The 23381-nt window shown below is 39.0% G+C and overlaps 1 protein-coding gene across 7 annotated transcripts in view; it reads right to left on the reverse strand.

The window, feature by feature from the left end:
* The window catches only part of Ankrd44 (ankyrin repeat domain 44), a 287618-nt gene that overhangs the window by 262906 nt on the left and 1331 nt on the right, over positions 1 to 23381 (reverse strand). The window lies entirely within an intron of this gene.

Below are 23381 nucleotides of genomic sequence, written 5' to 3' on the forward strand. Positions count from 1 at the left end.
TGAAGTCAAGAAACTCAACACAAGTTTTCAAACTTGGGTCTTCCAGTCCCAGAGAACAGGGCTTATCCACCCAGCTAATACTCATAACTTGGACCAGAGGAAAGGGGGGAGGGTTAGGGGAGACGAGCCAGGAAGTTTCAAGCAGCATGATCTCTCTCCAAAAGCTTTACTTCCATCCTGCCACTAACATTGTCACGGACATTCAGGAGGACAACCAGAAATCACCAGCATTATGAGGGGTTTTGAGCATACATCATTTTCATATGGTTGAGAAGTCTTGAAGATGAGAACAGATATTCAGGATTCAGTGACGCTAATGAGCCGCAAATCATAGAAAAGTAACTTAATTGAGACAACAGCAAAATGGAAGAAGGCTCAAAATTGGAGCTCTCTTATTGTTCCACTGATCTAATGACAGCATAAAGCAGCTTCTGCTTAATCAATTTCCACCTAATCAGAGAGCTATCTTAACAGTGTCTCCCAGGACAGCAAATTAGCCTAATAGTGAATGACTGCAGTAATCAGAACAGGATTGGTGGGGAGGGTGGGGATGGAAACAAGGTTGGAAGCAAAGCAATTGGCTAGTGCTAAGGGGTTAAGTGGTGTTTAACTAGCTGTTAAATTGCAAAGTGCTGAGCTTCTGCCGTCTAGTACGGAAATACTCAATGATGAATAGAAATGAAGATGAAATGCATCCAATTCTGCGTTGTATTCTGCATCCTGAATGTGCACCCAGGTAGATATGAAACTTGCTTTTATCTATAAAAGGAATAATCATGGCTCTTCATATACATGCCAAAGGCCATGTGGTCCCACCTTTTATTAGCCAAAAAGACCAAGAGGCCCCTCTGCCCACTTTTCTCTTCCCCTCCATCCTTTTCTCTTCCCTAGGTCTGACCAGCAAACAAGAGCCTCAAATCTCCAAAGCGGAAACCTTTGGCCTTGGAAACATTTGAAGCAGAAACAGGTGGTGTGGTCTGGAGCAAACATTCAAGAGAAGAAAAATCCACAAACTCTAGGGAAGAAACCCTCCACATGGAATTCTCATCTGCATTTTGTACAGTCAGCAGTTCTCCACTTTTTCCACATCCCTTCAAAGGTTAGCCTCTATATCAAGTGTTGTAAGTCAGACTAAGAGGGCTTTTTTTTTTCTTTCTTTCTTATGGTTTCAGGCTGGATAATATTTCATAACCACATGATTGCAGGGTTGAGCTTAGCAGGGCTGTATTGAAGAGTGGATTGCATTTCCGTCATTGAGCCCACATTTCAAAGACTGATAAAATATTGCCCCTGGGGATTTTAGAGAAGCTGGTGATACTACATTCCCCTCTCCTAAATAACAAGACTGAGAGGGTCAGTTACTCCCTCAATGCCGGGGAGTCCACCTAGGTACAACAAAAAGTCATTTCTAATTGGAAGAGGGACTGAGAAAGGGGTATCATGGCAGCCCAAGTGGTAAATGAGCTGTCAGTGCATCATGGCTGGATTATTCACCTACATACTGCTTTGCACATATCACAACCCCTGGGCAAAAGTCTTCATGGCTCCCCCAGTAAGATGAACCCCAAATTCCGTAGTGGGTTTTCAGGGGCCTCTAAAAACTGGCACCCCAGTTATACAATTCAGTTCCCCACTGCTGCCTTTACAAACTCTCTGCTGAGGTCAAATTGTTCATTCAGTTGCTCCTGGAAACCATCTGCAGGCCTTTCTTTTATACCTTCCTGTGCTGGCCTCTGTCCCCAATTGCTCCCTTCCTCCTTCTTCCCAGTTTGTCCTATTATGAGGCACTTAAAACCCAGCTCAAATCCCATATCCACCAGGAAGTCACTTTTCAGGTGACATCCTGCCCAGATGCTGTCTCCCCTGGACACTCATCCTAGTACCAGTTCTTATTCTTTACAAAACACACACACACACACACACCAGGGATTGAATCCAAAGATGCTTAACCACTGAGCCACATCCCCAGTCCTTTTAATTTTCATTTTGAGACCGAATCTCACTAAGTAGATTAAGGCCTTGCTAAGTTGCTGAAGCCAGCCTTGAACTTGCAATCCTCCTGCCTCAGCCTCCCGAGCTGCTGGGATTACAGGCATGTACCACTGCTCCCAGCTACTAAATACTTTAAAACACTTATTTCTCTCTCTTTCTGTCCAAGTATTGCCTCCTCTTTGGGACTAGACAGGGTAACGAGACTGGCACTTCACTCTGTCATGGCTGTTGAATACATTTAATGATGTTTAACAGAAGAATCCTAACAGGTGATTGCTAGGTCAGAAAAATCACCTTGGGTCCCAGAGGGCCACATGCTGTCCACAGACAGGAAACAGGCAAGGAGAGAAAGAGATTAACATAGAGAAAAGGGGGCCATGGTTCCTCTCCGCCTAAGTCAGCAATCCCTGCCAGAAAGCATCTGGATAGAACGTGGGCAGACAATGCTGAGATCAGAAAAATGCTCATATAACAAAATCACAAAGGGTTTGTAAAAGGCAGTTTCACTCCCCACCCCCAAATCACCAAAAGCTTAAGAAAACCAGTGGAGTTTTCGCTCAGCACATCTGTTTTCAGTTACCTGTGCTGAACCACAAGCTTACAGAGAAACAGATCTCAAGCTGACGCCATGGTTTAAAATCTGTCAGAGCAAATTATGTGGGGATGGAGAGGCGGAGTGTGGAGAACTTGGGCGACTGCGATGCGATATCCGTGGTCCTTGATAAGCCAGTCGCTGATGACATTTTGGTGGAGTAGGAACTGCACTCAAGTTTAGCTTGAAAGTAAAAGACCCCAAGAGGTTTCACTGTCACTTGATAAACCCAGCTACCCAAGTTGGTCAATCACTAATGGACACATTCATTTTACCAGTTAAAACCACATGTTACCAATCTCAATGATTCTTTTTTCCTTTCTGCAGCATCTATCAATGGACAGTGTGCTAATAATTCCTAATTCACTGAAAAGAAGGGAATATTATTCTTCTATTGTACTTCTCCATACTTTTTTTTTTAATCTTATACTACCCCCATTTTATAAAACTAGAGAGACAGCATTGTGTCCAGACCAGGGCTGAAGAATTTCAAGTAAAGAACACTTTAGTAATGAAAGATTTTTTAAAAAATAAAAAACAAAACCTTAGCTGGAGCGGCTTTAGGAGACAGGAGCAAGGAGTAATGGGGGGGGGGGACTAAATATGTTAGAAATTGATTATTATCATGTTGCACTTTCAACAGTTGGGATTCTGTTAAGAATACAATTATTTTGTAAGAAAACATTAAATATTTACTGTAATTAAAGAGTTATATCATGCTACCAATTGTTTCACTATTAGTTTTTTATTTGAATCGCTTTATGTAGAAACACAGAAATTAATATTGAACAGTCAGTAGAAAAGGTATTAAAAGATGTATCCAGAGGCTCTGCCCAGAGACTGGTATGAAATTTTATGGAACCCAATAAATATTTATTGGTCAAAAAATGAACTGCATTTCATTTTGTTTGTCCCTAGAGGATTTCATCACAATGGATGTTTTTTTTTAATTCAACAGGCCTCACTATAATAACATTAAACCAGTACATATAGTGTGGTGTCACTTGTCCTGTGTTGGACAAGGGCAACCAAGATCTGAGACAGCATCATTAGCTGCTCTCACCAGTCTCCCTCCATGTACTAGCAAGAGAAACTAACCTGTTCTATGGGCTGGGGAAATCACCAGCCTCAAAATGAAATATTATGGGAATTACCTAGGTTTGATGCCTTTTAGAAGGGCTAATAATGGTTTTTCAGTTTTAGTTAAGCTAAGTGACCCTATTTTGCCAAGAAGAAAAAAAATAGAAAGTTAAGACAATTACCTACCAAAAAGACTAGGGACACTGTCTCTTTGCCAGATTAAGAATATGGGGAACTAAATCTGTTGGGGACAGAGAGATAATGCCTTAATGGAATTTACAATATAGAGGTGTCTACATCTTTTCTAGAGAAAATAAAGCATTTGATATAAGACTCAAAGCATCTTCAAAGGGGAACATATATCTATACCTAGTGACATAAAAAGATGTAAGTCATTATAACCAGGTTCAAGTTCACTTGCCACTAAAGTCACATAATGGAGGTCTTTTCCCAATTTCTAAAAGGAAAAAATATATACATATATGTAACATACATTCCTTCTGAAGTCCTCTCGTTAATTTCTCCAAATCTTAGTACCTACACCACATGGTCAAATAAAAACTTAAAGCAACCTGTAATCAAAAACCACATTGTGTACACATGTGTGTACCCACAAATGTATGGGTATGGGTATGTGTGTATACACATGTATGTGTATTTAAACAAAATTCAAGAAATACAATCCCTTTAAAACTTTAAAATTGTCAAGTTTTAAGTTATGAAGACCTTCAATACTTAAAAATTGAAACTCATGTTGTGCTGGTTTAAGAAGACCTTTCTCATATGACTCCAATTTTGTGGCATTCTAAGTGACGTGCACTTCAAAGGCGACCCAGAAACTTTACCCTCTGAGCAAGTTTGAGTATTACCCACTAGTCTCTAGTTCAATTTTGGCCCATCTACAACCCATTCTATAGGATGTGATAAAATGTAGGGAGTTTAGGTTACACAAAATGTTAGCCAGGAGCAGTAGTGTGTATCTACAGTCCCAGCTACCTGGGAGGCTAAGGCAGGAGGAGCACTTGAGCTCACAATTTTGAGTCCAGCCTGGACAACTAAGCAAGACTCTATCTTAAAAAAAAAAAAAAAAAAAAAAAAAAAAAGGGGGCTATAAATGGGTTCCACAAATCCTCTCACTGTAGGAATGTGGCTGGGGCTGTGACAGCCAAGAGTTAGTCAATGGAACATGTCTGATGCCATAAATGCTACCTGTGTGGCATCTAGCTCCCACCTGCTCCTCTTCTGAGTTCTGATCCACACAGAGCAGCCCACCTGGGATGGAACAACTTGATGAAATATGTTCCAAGTGTGGGGAGCCACAGGTTAAAGCAACTTGTTAAGCTCTGGGAAATACTCTGGTTGGATATTGGAGCTTTCATGCCTGCCTCTGATGGGGAAAAGACTCTCACTATTTTCTCATAAACATGCTAAATATATTTTTTTACTCTCTCAAGAAGCCAACTCCTTCTGTGGCTTTATGACTTCCATCTATCACCAAGAACCTCTTAAGCCAGCAACAACCAAATGTCACAGCCCAAAGCCAGTGGCCCTGTTAGTCTCAGGCATGCCCTAGTTACAAGTTCCTGTAAAACAAACCTTGGTTGAGCAGATTATAGAAAAAGAAAAAAAAAAAACAAGAGGAAAGAAAGCAGAAAGCCTCATTGTAGCTAACACAGAACCTCTATAAAACTTAAAGAGATTGATAAAATGGTATAGTATTAGGTTCTGGGGTCACCTCTGGAAAACTTCAGACAAAATCAAGTCTTCCAGTTTTATCGCTGAGTAATTCAACCATTCCAACATCTACCAAAATGCCTGAGCCAAGTGCTAATTCTGGGTGAGTCTGATAGGACTATCAACCCAACCTACAAAGTAGAGACCAGCTAGTCACCAGAAAGAAAGCACTTCCATTTCACCATTACAGTTGGCTGGCCAATGTTACCATTTGCCACATGAAAAGGATTCTCCATGACACTACTAAAGCATGCTATATACCCAAACATCTTGTGCCTCAATGGATTCCGGTCCTATTTTACAATAAAACTGAGAATATTTCTTTTTAATATTAGTGGTCTCAATCTAAAAGCAATCTCATTTTGCTTAATCCTAAAAATCTCCCTAAATGCTATCAAAATAGCAATCAAAATTGGCTTAAGAATTCTTTCAGGAGTATCTAAGGACAGAAAGAATTTCTGTTTTCTTTTTAATGTTTTTCTTTACTTCTCCCAGAAATTTTTTAACATGATTTTAAATCATGCAAAATATTTCTTTGGCTTATGAAACTGAACAAGTTGGTTTCTATTCAAACTGTTGAAAAATTATAACTTTGGTAAGCAAGAAAAGCCACAGAGGGCTGGGGCTGTAGCTCAGTGATGGAGCGCTTGCCTAGCATGGGTGAGGCACTGGGTTTAATCCTCAGCACCACATAAAAAAAAATAAAAAATAAAAATAAAGGTTAAATTCTTTTTAAAAAGCCACAGAATGGAACATCTCTAAAATCCCTTTAAATTAAAAAATTTTTTATCCTATTTTATCCATTTTCAAAAGAAAGTACCCAACTAATGGTATGCCTGGAAAGATAGAACTATGGAAGCAGTAAAAGACCAAGGTTAAAAGGGTTTGAGGGACAACAGGGATGGATATGTGGAAAACACAGGATTTTTCAGGGGAGTGAAACTGCTGAACAATACTGTAATGGTGGGTCCTCATACATTGGTTAAAGCCCCCAGAACCCTAATGTTAACTATGGATTTAGGGTAATAATGACATATTGTCATTTAATTATAACAAACATACTACTCTGGTAGAGGCTGTTGATAATGGAGAGGTTGGTAAGGATGAAGAGTCTATCCAGAAATTCTATGTACTTTCTACTCAATTTTGCTGTGAACCTAAAATTGCTTTAAAAAAAAATAAAGTCTATTAAAAAAGAAAGGGCTGGGGATGTAGCTCAGTTGGTAGAAGTGTTTGCCTTGCATGCACAAGGCCCTGGGTTCAATCCCTAGCACCAAAAAAAAAAGAAAGAAAGAGTTTATACTTTTTAGAAGTCCTAAATAATATGATAATACATACACTCCAACTGAAAAGCAAAATGGGTAAAGTAGCTGAAGTTAATTCTCCTACAGACAGAAAAGGAAAAGTATAAGAAAAGCTGTTCTGCAGTAGGACCTGACCATGACAACACAGTCCTTGGCAGAGAGGCTGTGTCTCTCTGGTGTAGAGATGAGCAAGATGGGAACCAGCAACACTATTCACCAGAGTCCTCCCTGAAGAACAATTTTGATGCTGTTGAATGACACACATAAAAGCCAGACAAATCCATTCAACATATACATACAATCATAATCATTTTGAATTTTATTCTGTCATACTTATCATAAGGTAACTGCTCAAATGTATCTATTTTCAATCTAGGATATCATCAGTGGACTCATTGCCTAATTCCAAGATCAACAAACCAACCAAGGAACCATCATGTATACTCCCTCAAGCAACTGGTTTGCTATATATCAGTTATAAAAGCAAGATCTGAGTATTCAAATGTGAAAAGTTAGCTTTCAAATACATCAGACTCTAATCAAATTTTAAAATCTAGCACCATCACTTACATCTGCTACTATTTGATCAGTTGCACAGAGTGGAATGTAATAAAGAGCGCGGAGACCTCATCTAACATATCTGAGAGGAAGTCTTTTGGGAAACTAAATAAAGTTTCAAATGTTAGAGAGGTGAATGGCCCAAACTCTCACATATAAAAAACTGACTTCTCACCAAGTATGGAACCGTCCTACAGAAACACAAAAATTGTGAAAGAAAGGTTATTGGGGTTGATTCATTTAGAATAGTTTTAAGTGAGAATATGTGTAAAGAGCACTAAGCTGGACCGAGTGGTACTGTCCTGTAATCCCAGCTACTGAGATATTTAAAATGCATCACATTGGGATAAAATTCTACGTAAGAAAATGCAATGAAAGTGTAAGTTCAAGGAGGGAAAGGAACAATGTAAAATTTTCAAAACCAAGGAAGTGCTTGCTCATGTGTTTTTTTTAAGTGACAGCGGGGCCCATCAAATCACACTGGTGTTTAAATTCCATTCAATACATTTCAAAAACGTAATATGATGTTTTCATTTTTAAAAATCAGTATTTATACTGTGCCAAAAGTTACATCCTTTGTAACTTTCTAACTTTATGATGAAAGACTTTGGATGTCAACCTAAAAAACGTGCAAGGGACACACAGTTTATAAAATCTTTTGGAAGAAGGAGTTGGAGCTAAAAATGTTACAGTAATACACTCCCAGGTTGGCCCCCTCTGTCCACCAAGGATCAGTGGTGGGACTCACACTCTGACTCCTGAGGGCCCAACTAAGCTAGAGGCTTTACACTAAGTACTTACATTAACAGTGAGTTCCTGTGCAGGTCTCGAAAGAGCTGTTTCAGTTAAAGCCTGTCTAAAATCCTCAGGACACACCAAAAAATGATGAACAAAAAATGTGCTCCTATACTATTTCCTTGACTAACAAGTGTTGGGGATAAGCTGTTTCAGACCTGTTCATGTCATGACACACTGAGCTATCAGCCATAGTTCTTAGCTCTACACTTTTTTTTTTTTTTTTTTTTTTTGGTACCAGAGATTGAACTCAAGGACACTCAACCACTGAGCCACATCCCCAGCTGTATTTTGTATTTATTTAGAGACAGGTTCTCACTGAGTTGCTTAGCACCTCGCTATCGCTAAGGCTGGCTTTGAACTCACGATCATCCTGCCTCAGCCTCCAGAGCCACAGGGATTACAGGCGCGTGCCACATTGCCCAGCTGGCTATACACTTTAACCAAGAAAAATTTCCACCTAAAACAACAACAACAACAAAAATCGCAATATTTCCTACCACCAATCCTTTTACTGGGGCAATTAACACAAAAACAACAACAAAAATTAATTACTTCCTGTCTCATAGTAAAGATCCCAGGAGAATAAATAAGAAACTGGGAAGAATGATGGAAAAGGCAAAATAGTTGCACAAACTGGCAACAGATCATTCATTCATTCAACAGTTACTATAAATCTAGACTGGGTTAACCAAAGTCCAGCATGGTAAAAAGTAGAGATGGAAACATTTCCCCCCCCCCCAGGAGTGAAGAGCAAATGAATGGTTTAGCTCTGACCTCAAGTCAAACACTGGTCAAGAGGCTAAAAATGGACTAAAACCAGAAGTGAGAGGCTCAGTGAAGAAACTCGCCCCCTTGCATGTAAGAAGGAAAGCGAAAGTGTTCATTAAACACATCTGCATTTAGATTCATCTAAACAGTCCTCTGACAGACCTTCCCTTCAGAGAGCCAATTCCAGATACTTCTCATGAAATTCTAAAAGAGAAGACAAAACACATTATGGAGGTATTTGGGGGGAAGGCGGTGAGAAAGCCTTAGTGTTTGGGGACTATTATCAGTAAGTTCCAGCCTTCTGTGTAACACAAAGATCTTCACCCAAAAGGGAGCAATGAGGCAATGTCCTTTTGGCCCTGAACACAATGCGCTCCCTCTTCTAGACCAACTTAGGAGTGAGTGATACATTCTAATCTGGATAATGCATGATATGGTACTGGAACTACATAATGATTACCCAGGCATAGTCTGCACTGTTCCATCCCAGGGTGTTTATACAGTGTTTCAAACTGTACCCTAAATATAACCATAGAAATGACACGTGAAATTATAAGTGCTGTTTAAGAACAGGACAGGCAAATGAAATACACCTCAGACTGAACTGAACCAAAGAAAACGAGAGCTCTTACCTCCACTAAGAATCTGCAAGTTAAGTAACAACCACTTGCCTCAGTTTTCCCTCATAGGGAAATGGGAATCCCAGTGTTCACCTCCTGTCTCCCCCCAGATAATTTGTAATGTTCAGAAAATGGCATATGTCTCCAGAGAGCTTAGGTTCCAAGTGACTGGCAATACTTTCCAAAGCTTAACGCTACATTAGTTTCCTTACAAATCTTCTTCATAAACAACTATCTTTAGTCCGAATTCTTCCTTTCTCATGAATCAGAAGAGAGAAAAAAAAAATGAAGTAACTTTTAGATGAATGGTAACATGTGTTGATTGACCTCCCTTCTGCCCCCAACTAATCAGTTCAAAGTGCCCATCTTCTTCCAAGATCAAACAGAACTCCAGGCCTGGGAGGGGTTTCATAATAACTCAACTGACTAGAAGTGCAGGAGCAGGAGGCAGATTCTCATTATAATTGTAATGAAATGAACACTAGAAACCACACACATGTGTGCTCACATACACATGCATGCACACACTTATAACTCCCACAGAAACCACCAGACTTAGCACCTGAGAGAACTTTCTAGAATAAAGGGAAATATCAGATAAATAGACAGCATTCATATTATTTAATTTCTAACTTCCTTTTATAGTTAACTTTAAACAAACATTTTGAAAATACAACTATCTTTCTGTAAAACTGAAGTCATTTCCAGCTCCATGTTAATCAAGAGTCTATCCAAAAAAAAAAACTCAACATTTAGCACATAATGTAAATAAAAAACACTAAGATTTCTGTTTCACTCTCAAATATAAGAAGTCAAGCTCCTCCCCATCTAAGCCCTTTGAGTGCATCAAAAGTACATGTTAACTGTTTCAGGGTCCACATGTGGAATCTAAAAACCAGTTTAAAAGGCAAGTAATTTAAAATATAAACATATGGCTCTTTCTCTACAGTGTTCCTAGAGGGAGAAGTCTGAGTACAAACAAACTATTGTTTTAAAGAGAATTTTTTTTTTAATTGAAAGCATACCAAGAAAGCTAACTAAGCTTCTACTTTCTCCTGGAGAAAAGAGCAACAAGAATTCCCATCTTAATCTAATTAAATGTAGATCAAAGTACAGCCCAGGTAACACTAAGACTCTAAGAGTATAGCACTCAATTTCTGAAAAGCATGATCCCAAGTCTACTTGGGGGTTTGAGCAAGGATTGGCAAGCTTTTTCTGTAAAGGGTCAGATAGTAAATATTTTCAGTTTTGCCAGCCCTTCAATCTCTGTCACAACTACCCAGCTCTACTGCGGCAGCCTAAAAGTGGCACAGATGATATGTTAACAAACCAGGGAGGACATGTTCCAATACAACTTTATTTATGGACACTGAAATTTGCATATATTAAATTTTTGTGTGTCACAAAATATTTTTCTCTTGATCCCTTTCAACCATTTAATAATGCAAAAATCATTCTTAGCTCATGGGCCATTTAAAAGCAGGTGGCGAGGCAAATTTGGCCCGCAGACAATAGTCTGCCGAAACCTGGATTAGAGGTATAGAAGACCACAGCAGCCACAAAATAATCTAAAACAACAGCCTCATTTCTTAGGGGAAACTGAGGCCCAGAGAGGTGTAATGACGGGCAGGGTCTAACAGCCAATTCAGAGCAGAACAAATCTAAGAGAATTACTATTCTGTCCTTGGAAGACTGATTGAAAAGTAAGGTAGTAATGAAAACAAAAATGTCCTTTTGAGTTCAATAGATCAGAACAGAAGGTGGGGAACTTAAAACTAGAACTGTCACAGGAACGTCACAGATTATAGTCATAGCAGCCCCAATGCCTTCCTTTACCCTGTGTACAATGATCTCTCTTCTGCTGATCACAATACCCATACTGAAGGTTCTTGATATATTAGTGGAAGGACCCTCTACTGGGTCACAGACCCATCGGCCTGGTCTCTTCAGCCTTCTGAGCTGCACAGCTGTGGTCATTTTTTGTTTGCAGTGTAAGTAACAATCTCCACTTTGCAATCCTACAACACCTAGAAATGAATGTAATTGTGGCTGAAGAGCAGTGATCAATGCCAATTATTGCAAAGAGCAAAATACACCAGGTGATAACCAATCCAACTTAAAGTTCAAGAGCATGTCTAATACCCACCTCAAAAACTAACACAGTCAACCTCCTTCCCATCCCTAATTCCTTCCTCCTATTAAGAAAAAAAAAAAAAAAGTTTTTCTTCCATCATTTCACTTTTTTTTTTTTTTGGTACCAATTCTCATTATCATTTTCCTACAACCTTTTTATTTTGCTCTATACTTCCACTGAGAAGCTGAAATATGTTTTTAGAGCTAAACTACACACCACACACACACACACACACACACACACACACACACACACACCCTCATTAAATAACATCCGGTAGTTCTAAAAGAAAAAAAATCCCAAATTAAAATGACATTTTACAATATGTACTTCATCTGACTTTTTTAATCAGTTTCTTCCCAGAAACATTTATGATTTTATACCTATTACGTATTCACTCAAGACATGAAATTTTGCAATGCTTTTTAGACATTCTGCCATGATAACTCCTTTCACGATGACTTTATGAAGACTGTTCTATCAAACTATTTTGCTTTTATACACTTCCTCAAAAAAAGAAAACAGTTATGCTTTTGTGAAGAGGAAGTGGCATTCTTGTAGTTTTCAGAGTTCTTTTTGAAAACTTAAATTAAGAATGACTACACACTCCTCCAAATCATTTTGACACACATTTATCCTACTACATCTATCTAAATATAAGATTCTTCTGTCAAATAAACTAAATCAATTGACATGATAATACCAAAATAAAAGAAAAGCACTCTCTGAAATTGTAGGACCCAATTCAAACTCTTTCTACCCATATTATTTAAGTTAGATAAAGCAAAAATAAAATTTAAAGCAAAAAAAAAAAAGCTAAAATCATATTCTTCTAGAGCTGAAATTGGCCTAAAGAACTGGTCTTCTCTGATTTGACACCCAAGGAGCCAGCCCAATTCAGTGATCATTCGAGAACCAACAAATGGCCACTTGATGTACAAATCTCCCCTGATTGTCACAACTTCCCCCATGAAGCAAATGTTATTAAACCTATTTTACAGCTGAGGAAAGTTGGGTCACAGAAAGCCAGATACAACTAGTGAGGACATCAACTTTAGTATTCTCTCAGCTATATCACTCTCAACTAATATTTTTTAAAACTATTCAAATAAGATGCCATGGTGTTTTTAACAGCATATGTACCAAAGTACAATACCCTGGAACCTTGATATAAGACCCTTTGCTAAAAATCAGAGCTCCTTAGAAGGTTGTTTCTTCCCCTCTACTAAGGAAGGCAACACTAACAAGGAAACCTTACACTCACCTCACAGGCCCTAAGACATAATTACAGGAGACTCCAAGTATCTTAGTCATGTGCTTTCTAAATTACTCATGACAGTATCATTTACTCAAGTGGCAGTTGGCCGTTTCTTAAGCTTATGGTCTACAGTATTCTTAAAATCTGGGCTCTGTTAAGAAGGCTGTGGAAGAATTTCACATGTAGAAATAAAGGTATTTCAGCCTGCCCTAAAGCCACACTGAAACCATTGAAGGCAACAACAAATACCCACTTCCTGAGTACTAAGGCATGGCAGCTGGGTTACTGAATTGAGACTTTGTAACTTTTCACTGCCCTTTAAAATTATAAAACATAGTGAAAAAGCCATGGTAACAAAATGGTGGGTCAACTCTAATACCTAAATTAATCCAAGTATCTTACACTGGAATACTTTAAAAGAACAAGCCAAGACTAGGTCTTTCTAAAAGCACACAAGCTAGGATTTCAAGACAGATGCTCAATATCTGGCTGGAATTACAAAGGACTGACGCTAAGTCAATCAACGCGGACCTCACAACCAGCTCAGAAGCATATTACTTTAGACAGCAAAACTAGCAGAATCATTTGCTTTTTTCAACAACCAAAAAGGACTCTAATAACTTTACTAAAGACATCCTATAAAATGAGAATGAAGGGCTTTGGAGGAGCTAAAAAGAAACAGGAAGAAGTAAAAAGAAAGAGAAATTGCTTCCAGAAGGAATGGTCAATGACTTAATCAGACTGCTGAAGTTGTTCTTGTGTGTGTTTCTTGTTTTATAAGGGGTCTTTTTTGTGTGTGCGCGGGTGGGGGCGGGGGGTACCAGGGATTGAACTCAGGGATACTCAACCACAGAGCCACATCCCCAGCCCTTTTTTGTATTTTATTTAGAGATGGTCTCACTGACTTGCTTAGCACCTCGCTGTTGCTGTCTTTTAACTCACGATCCTCCTGTCTCAGCCTCCTGAACTGCTGGGATTACAGGAGTGTGCTAGTGGCCTGTCTTCTTTTATTTTTTTTTTCAACATGGAACCACCACATCATCATATTCACATTTTAATCATTAAATGTCTAATAGATATTCAATTTCCCCAGTTTTTTTTCATAGAAGTATGTTTTTTAAGTTTGTTTAAATCAGAATCCGAACCTACTCACGACAATCAGCTTTTAAATTATCTTTTAATCTATGTATTTATATTTCCCTTCTCTTTCATCTTTTTATTTCTTGCAACTGATTTTATCTTTTTAAAAAACGAAGACATTTTCTTCCTGTTGATTTCCCATTATCTAGATATTGCAAGGTAATTTTTTTATTTTTTAAAAAAATTATAAGGTTAAAAACAACCTATCTCCAGACCTACTACATATCCCATCAATGTCCTATACAACAGAAACCACCCAAGCTCTTTTAATAAGTCCTTGCTATTCCAGGGTACAAGTTTGTCCATGAAATGCTACCACGACAAGTAATTCACGAAACAATCTATTTAAGTTGGGGTATCACGGAAACAGAAGGACCCAAAAAGTCTCACCTTACCTTATGTTTCAATATTATTTGGAACAAGGTAGATACAAGTTAATTTATAAAAGATCTTACACAATGGGCTGGAGTTGTAGCTCAATGGTAGAGCACTTGCCTAGCACATATGAGGCACTAGGTTCAATCCTCAGCATTACATAAAAATAAATAAATAAAAGTACTGTGTCCATCTACAACTAAAAAATATTTTTTAAAAAATCATGCACAAACCTCATTAATTCAAGTTTCCAGAAGAAGACACAGTACCTATCAGAAAACCTTATAAGAAAGATCTATTAATGTATAAACCCTCTCCTATCCACTTTGGGTTTCTTGTTTGTTTTGCAGTACTGGGGATTAAACCCAGGGCTTCACACATGCTAGGCAAGTACTCTACTCTGAGTATATCCCCAGCCCTCCTCTTTGGATATTAGATATTTCTTTGCTTCCCACTTCTTTCTACCTAACCAGAACCCTATGCCTCAGTAAATTCAGTTCATAGGTTACCTGACAGGTACATAGTATGTCACTCACCCCCAACTGCTGCCTAAATCATTCCCTTCCTCAAATATTAGTTGAACTCCCTCTAGCTCCCTGAAGTCTTTCTTAATGTTTCTGCTCATCTCTGGACTCCTATAGTTCCTAATTAGTACCCCAAATATAGTTTACAACTACAGGACACCTGGTTTAATAGTTGTTTCGTATGTCACCTGTATTCCATAAACATTTGAGGGTCTTCCATGAATAAGGCATTTAATATCATTTCTCTAACTAAATCATGAACTCCAAGAGAAAAAGGGCCTCTTGTGTTACCACACCTTCTTCAGGAAACCAAGAGTATAAGGGTTAAGGATGTGCACCTTGGAGTCAAACTTTGCCTAGGTGTGACTCCCAGCATCATAGAACCTAAACAAATTACTTAATCTCACTGGGTGTGGTGGCACCCCACTGTGATCCCAGCTCATTCGGAGGTTGAGGCAGAAGGATTACAAATTGGAGGCCAACCTCAGCAACACCCTGTCTCAAAATATATTTTTTTAAAAGAGCTGGGAGGGAGTGTGTACCTCAGTGATAGGGTGCTTGTCTGAGATACATGAGGTTCTGGGTTCAACCCCCAGGACTGGAAAAAAAAACAGTGAAACTCTCAGTTCTCATTTTCCTCGTTTATAAAATGAAATGATGGTCAGCTCTCTCTCACAGAAATGTTGTTAGGATTAAATTGCGTAGAAAATAATTACTGTCTTAGCTCCTCATTTCCAATTCTCTATGTGTGGTTTCTAACTATTTTATTGTAGCTGTTCTGACCTATTCTTGTCTTTTGTAGGAAGAAGGAGAGTAGAGAGCCCCAGCAAAGTCATTGTTAGATAGACAATGCTTCTTAAACATTCTTTGCTTGATTGAAAACACAGGGGATCTCCTTTGCATGAATATGTGTGCCCCTTTCCATAATATTTAGGGTCAACATTTCCCTTCCCCTAGTGTTACCCTGATACTTCCCTTGAGGGGGAAAAAAATGGAATTTACTCAGAATCAACTACATCACTAACCAGTTTAAAAGCTCAGTTTAAAAAGTGGAGAAATATAATCAGAAAAGATAATATATGATCTCTTGTCTTTTAATAGGAAAACAATTATTTTTAATTTTGTTTGAATGAAAATCCAATATTCATATATATGGACATTAGTGTATATATACTTACATATTTATTTCATTCATTTAACTATTTGAGCATTTATTATGTGCCTTGCACTGTTCTAAGTGCTAAAGACACAGTAGTGAATGAACTAACCCAAGCCCCCCCAAAATTTTTTTGTTTTGCCCTATTATTTATCTCTCTCTCCTATACATAAGATCTTATTTAAAAGGAAGGTGGTCATGGGTAAATATGTGATATAGTTAGTATGAAGAAAAATAAAGACAGACAGGAAATAGGGGGTGGTCATTTTAACTAGAGTGGTCAGGGAGAGCCTCACTGTGAATATCTGAGAGGAGACCTGAAGGAAGGGAGGGAGTCATGCACATATCTGGAGAAGAGCTTCTCAGGACAAGGGAACTGCAAGGGTTCTGAAGCAGGAGGCACCTGACATGTTCAGGCCACAGTGGCTGGAGCTGAGAAGCCAGGAGGTAGGGGCAGGTAGAGAGGACTGCAGGTAGAGGGGTTAAGAGGTCATACAACAACCTTAGCCTTTACTGCGTGAGACTGGAGGGTTTTGAGCAGAGGGGTGACATGATCGGAGTCCCATCACTCTTCCAGCTGTGCTGAGAATAGAGTGTAGGGGCTGGGATCCGATGAGGCCAGACCAGTCAGGTGGCTGCCATAATAATCCAGATGGTGGTTTGGTCAGCTGGCAAAAAGTAAAAAGTAGAGCCAAAAAGACTATATGGTACTAGCCTATAACATGGACTAAAAATACATTAAAAATAAAAGCTTACAGGAATGACTTTAAAAGAAATATGAATTTTAATATCTTCTTTCCCAAATGCAAGCTCAGTAAACCATCCTGCTCATCCCTTGAGTACAGGTATCAGCCCCTTTGGGCCATTGTTTAACTCTTACTGGTTGTCCCAGGTAACCTGAATTTCTGCCTCGTGTTCTATCCTTACCCTTTTCCTCTGCTTACTTTCCAAACTTTCTCTTCCTGTTCAGCTGTTTTAGGCACCAAAACAAGCCTCCTCCACAGAAACCAGACCATATCTACACATTAGAGCCTGGTGATTGCACATAGAAATTTCCTTCCCTCCTTGAGGAAGTCTGTAATTCCCCTGTCAACTGTACCCAACATCAACAGCTGAGAAACAGACTTGTAAGACCCAGTGGTTACCATGGAGCTCCATGGAGCAGCATCTTGCCTGGAAGAACCCACGGCATTTGTGGATGGCTAAAGTGGGCCCCAGCTCACCACAGCTCATGAGACACAGCAGGGAGGTCTGCGAGGACTGTGCCTCTTGCCCTGCAAGAAGTTCAAGAAAATTCCCAAAGGACTACGCTGGGAACAACCACGGGAGTGTTATGTCCCCACATCCAGGCTAGGATCCTAGAGATCCCAGAAGATGCCATTCTTGGGGCAAGGACCCCTGACTCTTACATAAAAGTCAGGATGTATTTATCAGACCCGGGAAACTGTAATGCTGCCATGGAGGGAGATCAGAAGTTCACGGAAGGCAGTGACTTTTTCAAGTCAAATTCTACAAGTTGAGAAAAGATTGAACGTGAGGTCTGTGGGAACTGAGAATGTTAGATAAAGCTTCAAAGAATTGAATGGATTCTCTACCTTCCACCCTCTTTTTATGCACAAAGAAACTAAGGCTAGGACTTGCTCAAAGTCATAGGATCGTTATAACAACCTCATAAGTGGAATAAAAGTCTTCTAATTCCCAGTCTAGTGTTATTCATTTAAATGAACCAAAGCAAAACAAAATCAAATTAATATTAAAAAGTTTAAAGACAGGTTAGAACCATGATTAAATTTCCGTGTCTGGGCCACAAACAGATGTTTCTACAAATCTCTCTAATATTACTAGAGCTCTAGAAGCTTCCTTGGAGCAATATGTTCTTCTGGTATTAAAGATACCCTAGAGGGTTACAGTGAGTTGGTTAAAACTCACTGGGGCAAGAGTGAGGCAAACTCCAGGCATGGGAAAGCCAAGAAATACAAGCAAACATTGGCTTGATAAAGCCTGAAGCAGCCCAAAAGGAGGTCATACATTTCTTATTTATTTAATTAATAGAATACTAGACAATTTTTCGACAGAGGAGGCAAATGAAACAATCCCTAAAAGTTACAAATACCATAATTTAACACTAGATTCATGAACTTCAGCCTCTTTGGCTGACCAATGTTTTGACAAACATGAACACTGATAAGAAAAAAAGTGTCTGCTCTCTTCAACTTCTGAAAATAGCCAGAGGCAAATAAGATGTAAATAACAGAGTAATGAAAGAATAATCTATAAAATAGATGATCTTGGATTATCTATAGATTAAAATAGGGGGAAGAATAAGAATCAGTTCCTAAATCGTAGAATGTGGTTACAACCCTCTTCAGGAACCTGAAGTAGACGGCTTGACTTTGTTACCTGGACAGCCAAATTAGGGCTTACCTGCAAATATACCCTTCATAAACCATTTGTAAGAAAGACTATCACAGAGGCCTCCAGGATAAGGCCTGAATCACACAGAGAGAGGGAAGAGCTGAAGCACCCTCAGGGCAACCAGTTCAAGGTCTTCATTTGACAAAGAGGAACCTGAAGCCCACGTGCCAAGTGTTGGTTAATGTCCGACCTACGCTGACTCCTTTGTCTTATGCCCTCAGCAAATGCTGATGATCTTCCCACTGTCCCCCATCCTTGACTACAAGAGCCAGAACGCTTCTACCAGATTGCTTCTGCAACCCTGTGACCAACTAATCAGAGCCTATGCGTGAGACGGAGCCTTTTTCTAATCCTGACCTTGCATAAGGCAATGAAATAGTCTTTGTCATACCTGCTACCCAGTAGACCTGATCTGAGAGAAAGACGAGTCTGCTGGTCAAACTAGTTCACTGTCACCATCAAGCCGGAGATGAGCAAACATAAGAGTCAATGTATGACTCTCTATGTGACCAAATGTCCAGGTTGACCTAGATGGTCCTGGTTCATGTCCAATTCCCAGCTTTATAGTACCCCCTAGCATTTTCAAAAGTGTCCTCGTTTAGATTTAAAAAATTCCATGGTCATCCTAAATCTATATAGCTCCTGTTTGTATACATGATGTGTAAAACACACACACACACACACATACACACACACACACACACATACAGCGCCAGTCACCAGTAGTTTTCCCATTCAAAGGGACTTTCAAATAATACTACACCCCAAGAAGCTTTGAAAAGGCCTCAGGACCACAATTTTGGCCCATCTTTTTTAAATATTAGCTTTAATATGGGATTTTCTTTAGGAAAAACAAAAGGGAGTGGCATAGCTTAAACAAGTTTGAAAAAACCACAGGATTATTGGATATTTGTAGCTCCTGCTTATTTAATTTATTTCATGTTATACTCTAGTCTATAAGAATTTACATTATATCATCAAAATATATAAATCTTTTTAAAGTATGTTTCAGTTCTATTTCTGGTACAATGATTATACATTTTCTGAGTTTATGTTCACTCTCCATTTATAGAAAAAGGAAGTAAAGGCTGAACTCTTCTCTTTTTAATAGGTTCAATCAACCCAGGGTTAGCTAGGCCTGGTGTGCTGATGCTAGACTTAAGCTAGAGCAGCCAATGGTGCGTGTAAGAGAAGCATGAGATTATTTAGAAAAGCCACTGGTCAAGAGAACATAGATATCAGCTATGTACACAAGTGAAAAATACTGATATTATCACAAGGAAAGTTTAAAAATTGTACCTGGATACCTAAACAGAAAACTAGAAGGAAATATATCAAAATGTCAGAAGTAGTTATCTCTGAGTATAAAGACTTTGGATAGCTTCAATGAGTTGTCTTTATACTTATCTAGCTTTCTGATCTCCTATGATGATTACACTTTGTGTGTTATATAAAATATAAGCAAGAAAAAAAATCACCAAGCTACCAACACACCATTCATCAGAGTAGGGAGGTGGCAAGGCTTAATGACAAAAGCCAGGCATAACCCATACACACAGCAAACAAGAGCAGAGGCCTCAGAGTAGCTCCTTATTCTAACAGAAATGGGTCTGACCCTAAGAGGTAGGAGGAATACCGAGAATGCAGCTTATCCAATGTCTTGCCTGTAAATAAGAGTGGGTGTCCATTACCCTATGTCTGCACTGCCCCTTCAACTATGAAAAGTATAGCCTTGTGGTCAAAGCCGCACCTGTGCTATCAGACTGCCAGGACACTGTGCTCAATCACTTACTGGGCGTGTGACCTTGAACCAGTCAATTAGCCTCCCTACTCTTGTTTTCGCATCTATAAAATAAGAATCACAGCACCACCTACTTCCTAGGGTGACTATGAGGAAAGAGATGATTCACAGCAAGGGCCCAACATACAATAAGGGCACAATAAATGTAGGCCACTATTAGGCGGAGGCCATGAAATACCAGCCTTAAGTTCCCCAAACCATGTGCCTAGGTCACAGAACAACTAAACAAGGATCCAAAAAGTAAAGCCTTTCTTTCGCTTCTTCTGTGAAGGCTGGATTGCAGCATAGTGCCTGCTTTACAACCATGCTCTAGGGACCAATGGAAGGACAAGGGCAGCCCAGTATAATACACAGCATGTCCCAGAGCCCCACACTATATGGAGTGGAAATCCTGCTTTCAGAGTTACAGGATTTTTAGTCTTTTCCCGCTTCCACAGCTGCCAGCCACAGCCTTTGGCAAAGAGGTGAGTGAGTCAAGGGTGAGCTAGGACTTGGCAAGGGGACACCAAACCAGAAGGCCTCCAGGCAGGAAGCTCCAAAAGAGCCACCTGCCGAAGCAGTTGAAGCAGTTTGTCTGCCGACAGCCTTCACAGAGATGCAGGTAGTGTTCTGCTGCCACTAGCAAATTTTAGAAGTCCAAAAGAACTTATCATCCTGATTTTATAACTTTGGAAAAAAAATTGGGGGGTATGTGGAGAAGAAGCCCAGCTAAAGCTATGACCACACATTTAAATCACTGCAATGACTTAACTATAAGACATAAGGAACACTCCAAAAAAGTTCAATGATCAAATCAATTTGCAAAAAGTTTCAGGGCTATCTTAAGCCAAACTGTATTACATGTGTATGTGATAAAAACCTTCTGTCTCAAACTTACAACTAGCTCACTTTTCCAAAGATATAAATAAATGTCTTAATGCCCACCAATGAGGAAATAATTATGCTATTATATTAATCACATAGTTTGAGAATGTTCTATGCTGCATAGGGTAACCAATTTCTCCCAGTCCGCCTGGAAATCTCCCAGTTTTAGCACAAAATGGTAGAAACTAGGTGAACTAGGATGGTTGATCTCCTTAACACTGTGCAAGAAAAATGGTATATGTCCTATAAAGAAGAAAACAGAAGAGGCACAGTTACAAATGCAGAAGTGCAAAATGACAAGTTTGTTTGTAGCAATAGCTTCCAGTTCCTTTTCATCGTTTAAAAAAAAAAAAAAAAAGACTAAAAACCACAATGGCCTCTCCCTTCCCACTTACTTTTTACTTTCCAAAACAGTTAGAAAAAGGCATGCTCCTTCTCTGGCATGACTGAGATATCACTGCAGGATTGACTACATACCTGTATACCCAGAGACTCAGGAGACTGAGGCAAGACGATCACAAGTTGGAGGCCAGCCTCAGCAACTTAGGGAGACCCTGTCTCACAATAACAAAGAACTAGGGATATACCTCAGTGGTAAAGAACCCCTGGGTTCTATCCCTAGTACTGTAAAAAAATTAATAATAAAAAAAAGACAAACTAAGACAACTTGACACTCAGGTTATTAACAGCAAGACTGTATTCTCAAAAGAAAAATTCAAAAGCTGTGGCAAGAATCAAGATTCAGGAATAGGGATATAGCTCAGTGGTGGAGCACTTGCCTACTATCCACAAGGCCCTGGATTTAATCTCCAGAATGGCACATAAAGATAGATTCACCTCACAAATTTTACAAATGGGGGAGGAATGAAGAAATGGTTGTCTTACAATCATTAAGTGGAGAGCAGGCCCTCTCCTACAAATTCTAAGTCAGGGATTCCAAACAGGTACAGCACCTCCCCACAGTGATAGAGCAGAACTCTTCTAGAAAGAGCTCAAACTATAAGAACCAACTTCTAAGAACTGAATTTCAGACAGAAAAAGTAAGACTATATAAGGAAAGAAAAACACACTATCTGGCCTAAAGAAACAGAAACCACCATTGCTCACCACCCCACACCACCCTGCCTAGACCACCTCCACACAGTCTCCTAAAGGCTTGTCCCAAGACAGACTGGCAATTATCAGATGTTCTTGAATCTTAGAACCCCTCAGATTTGCACAAATAAAATTTGTGCATCTCTTTCTTTCTCTCCAAAGCAATTCTAGTTTACTGGGGGAAGGAAGGAGATGATTTAGAAACATAAGACAACATCTTTGAAAACCCTACTGATAAGCCCTGTAGAATAACTTCCTTTCTTTCTAAGACCAGTAGTATTTTCTTTCTTTCTTTCTTTCTTCATTTATTTATTTATTTTTGTAATACACTTTGCACTAGAGTTGGTCTTGATATCTTGATTTAAGAAAGAGTGGCTTCTTGTAACCCTTTCAACACATCCGGTAATTTTTACAAACTTTAGCAGAAAGCACAGGAGGCTGGAAGACAGGAGATAGGAGTTGGTTCCAGATCTACAGGTAAATGGCTATGGTCCTTGGGGAAGAACTGCTTCCCTTCTGCAGATCTGCTTCTTCATTTAGAAAGTGAGAGATTCTGATGAGATCAGCTTTACCATCCTTACAACTCTAAAAGTCTATGTGAAATTCTTTCATGTGTGATAATAATGCTTATTAGGACCATTTTTTTGTACTTTGCAGATTTAAGAATTAACAGCAAGGATAGTAATGTATACCAGCAAAGTACACACTAAAACGGTAAGATTAAAAAAAAAAAAAAGCAAATGTCCAACAGTTGTCAAAGCATGGGAACAAAAGGTAGACGAATCCAAATATCAACTTACAAAAACTTTTAAATGCTCAGAAACCAATAAGAATAAGTATATTCATCACAATTCTGCTGTTCTTTCTTCTAAAATTTTATGATAGCATGAGTTTTAACTAAATGATTTATGCATCCTCCCAAAAAAAGATAGACCTATGTACCTTTTCCAAGGGGTGAAGGAACCTGTGAATACTTAGGGAAAACAAACCAGAAACTTTTATTCTACAGGAAAGAGCATCGTTGCAAATATTTCTTCAATCAATTGCATTTAAGTTGCAGGATACTAGATGGATCCTAACCAGAAAAAAAAAAAGAGGAACCAGATGCAACCCACTCCAGAAGTTTGAGATGTTTAATATAAGGGCAGGCACATTTGACCCCATGCATCAAAG

The sequence above is a fragment of the Ictidomys tridecemlineatus genome, chromosome 7 (genome assembly GCF_052094955.1).
Source record: "Ictidomys tridecemlineatus isolate mIctTri1 chromosome 7, mIctTri1.hap1, whole genome shotgun sequence".
Classification (NCBI taxonomy): Eukaryota; Metazoa; Chordata; class Mammalia; order Rodentia; family Sciuridae; genus Ictidomys; species Ictidomys tridecemlineatus.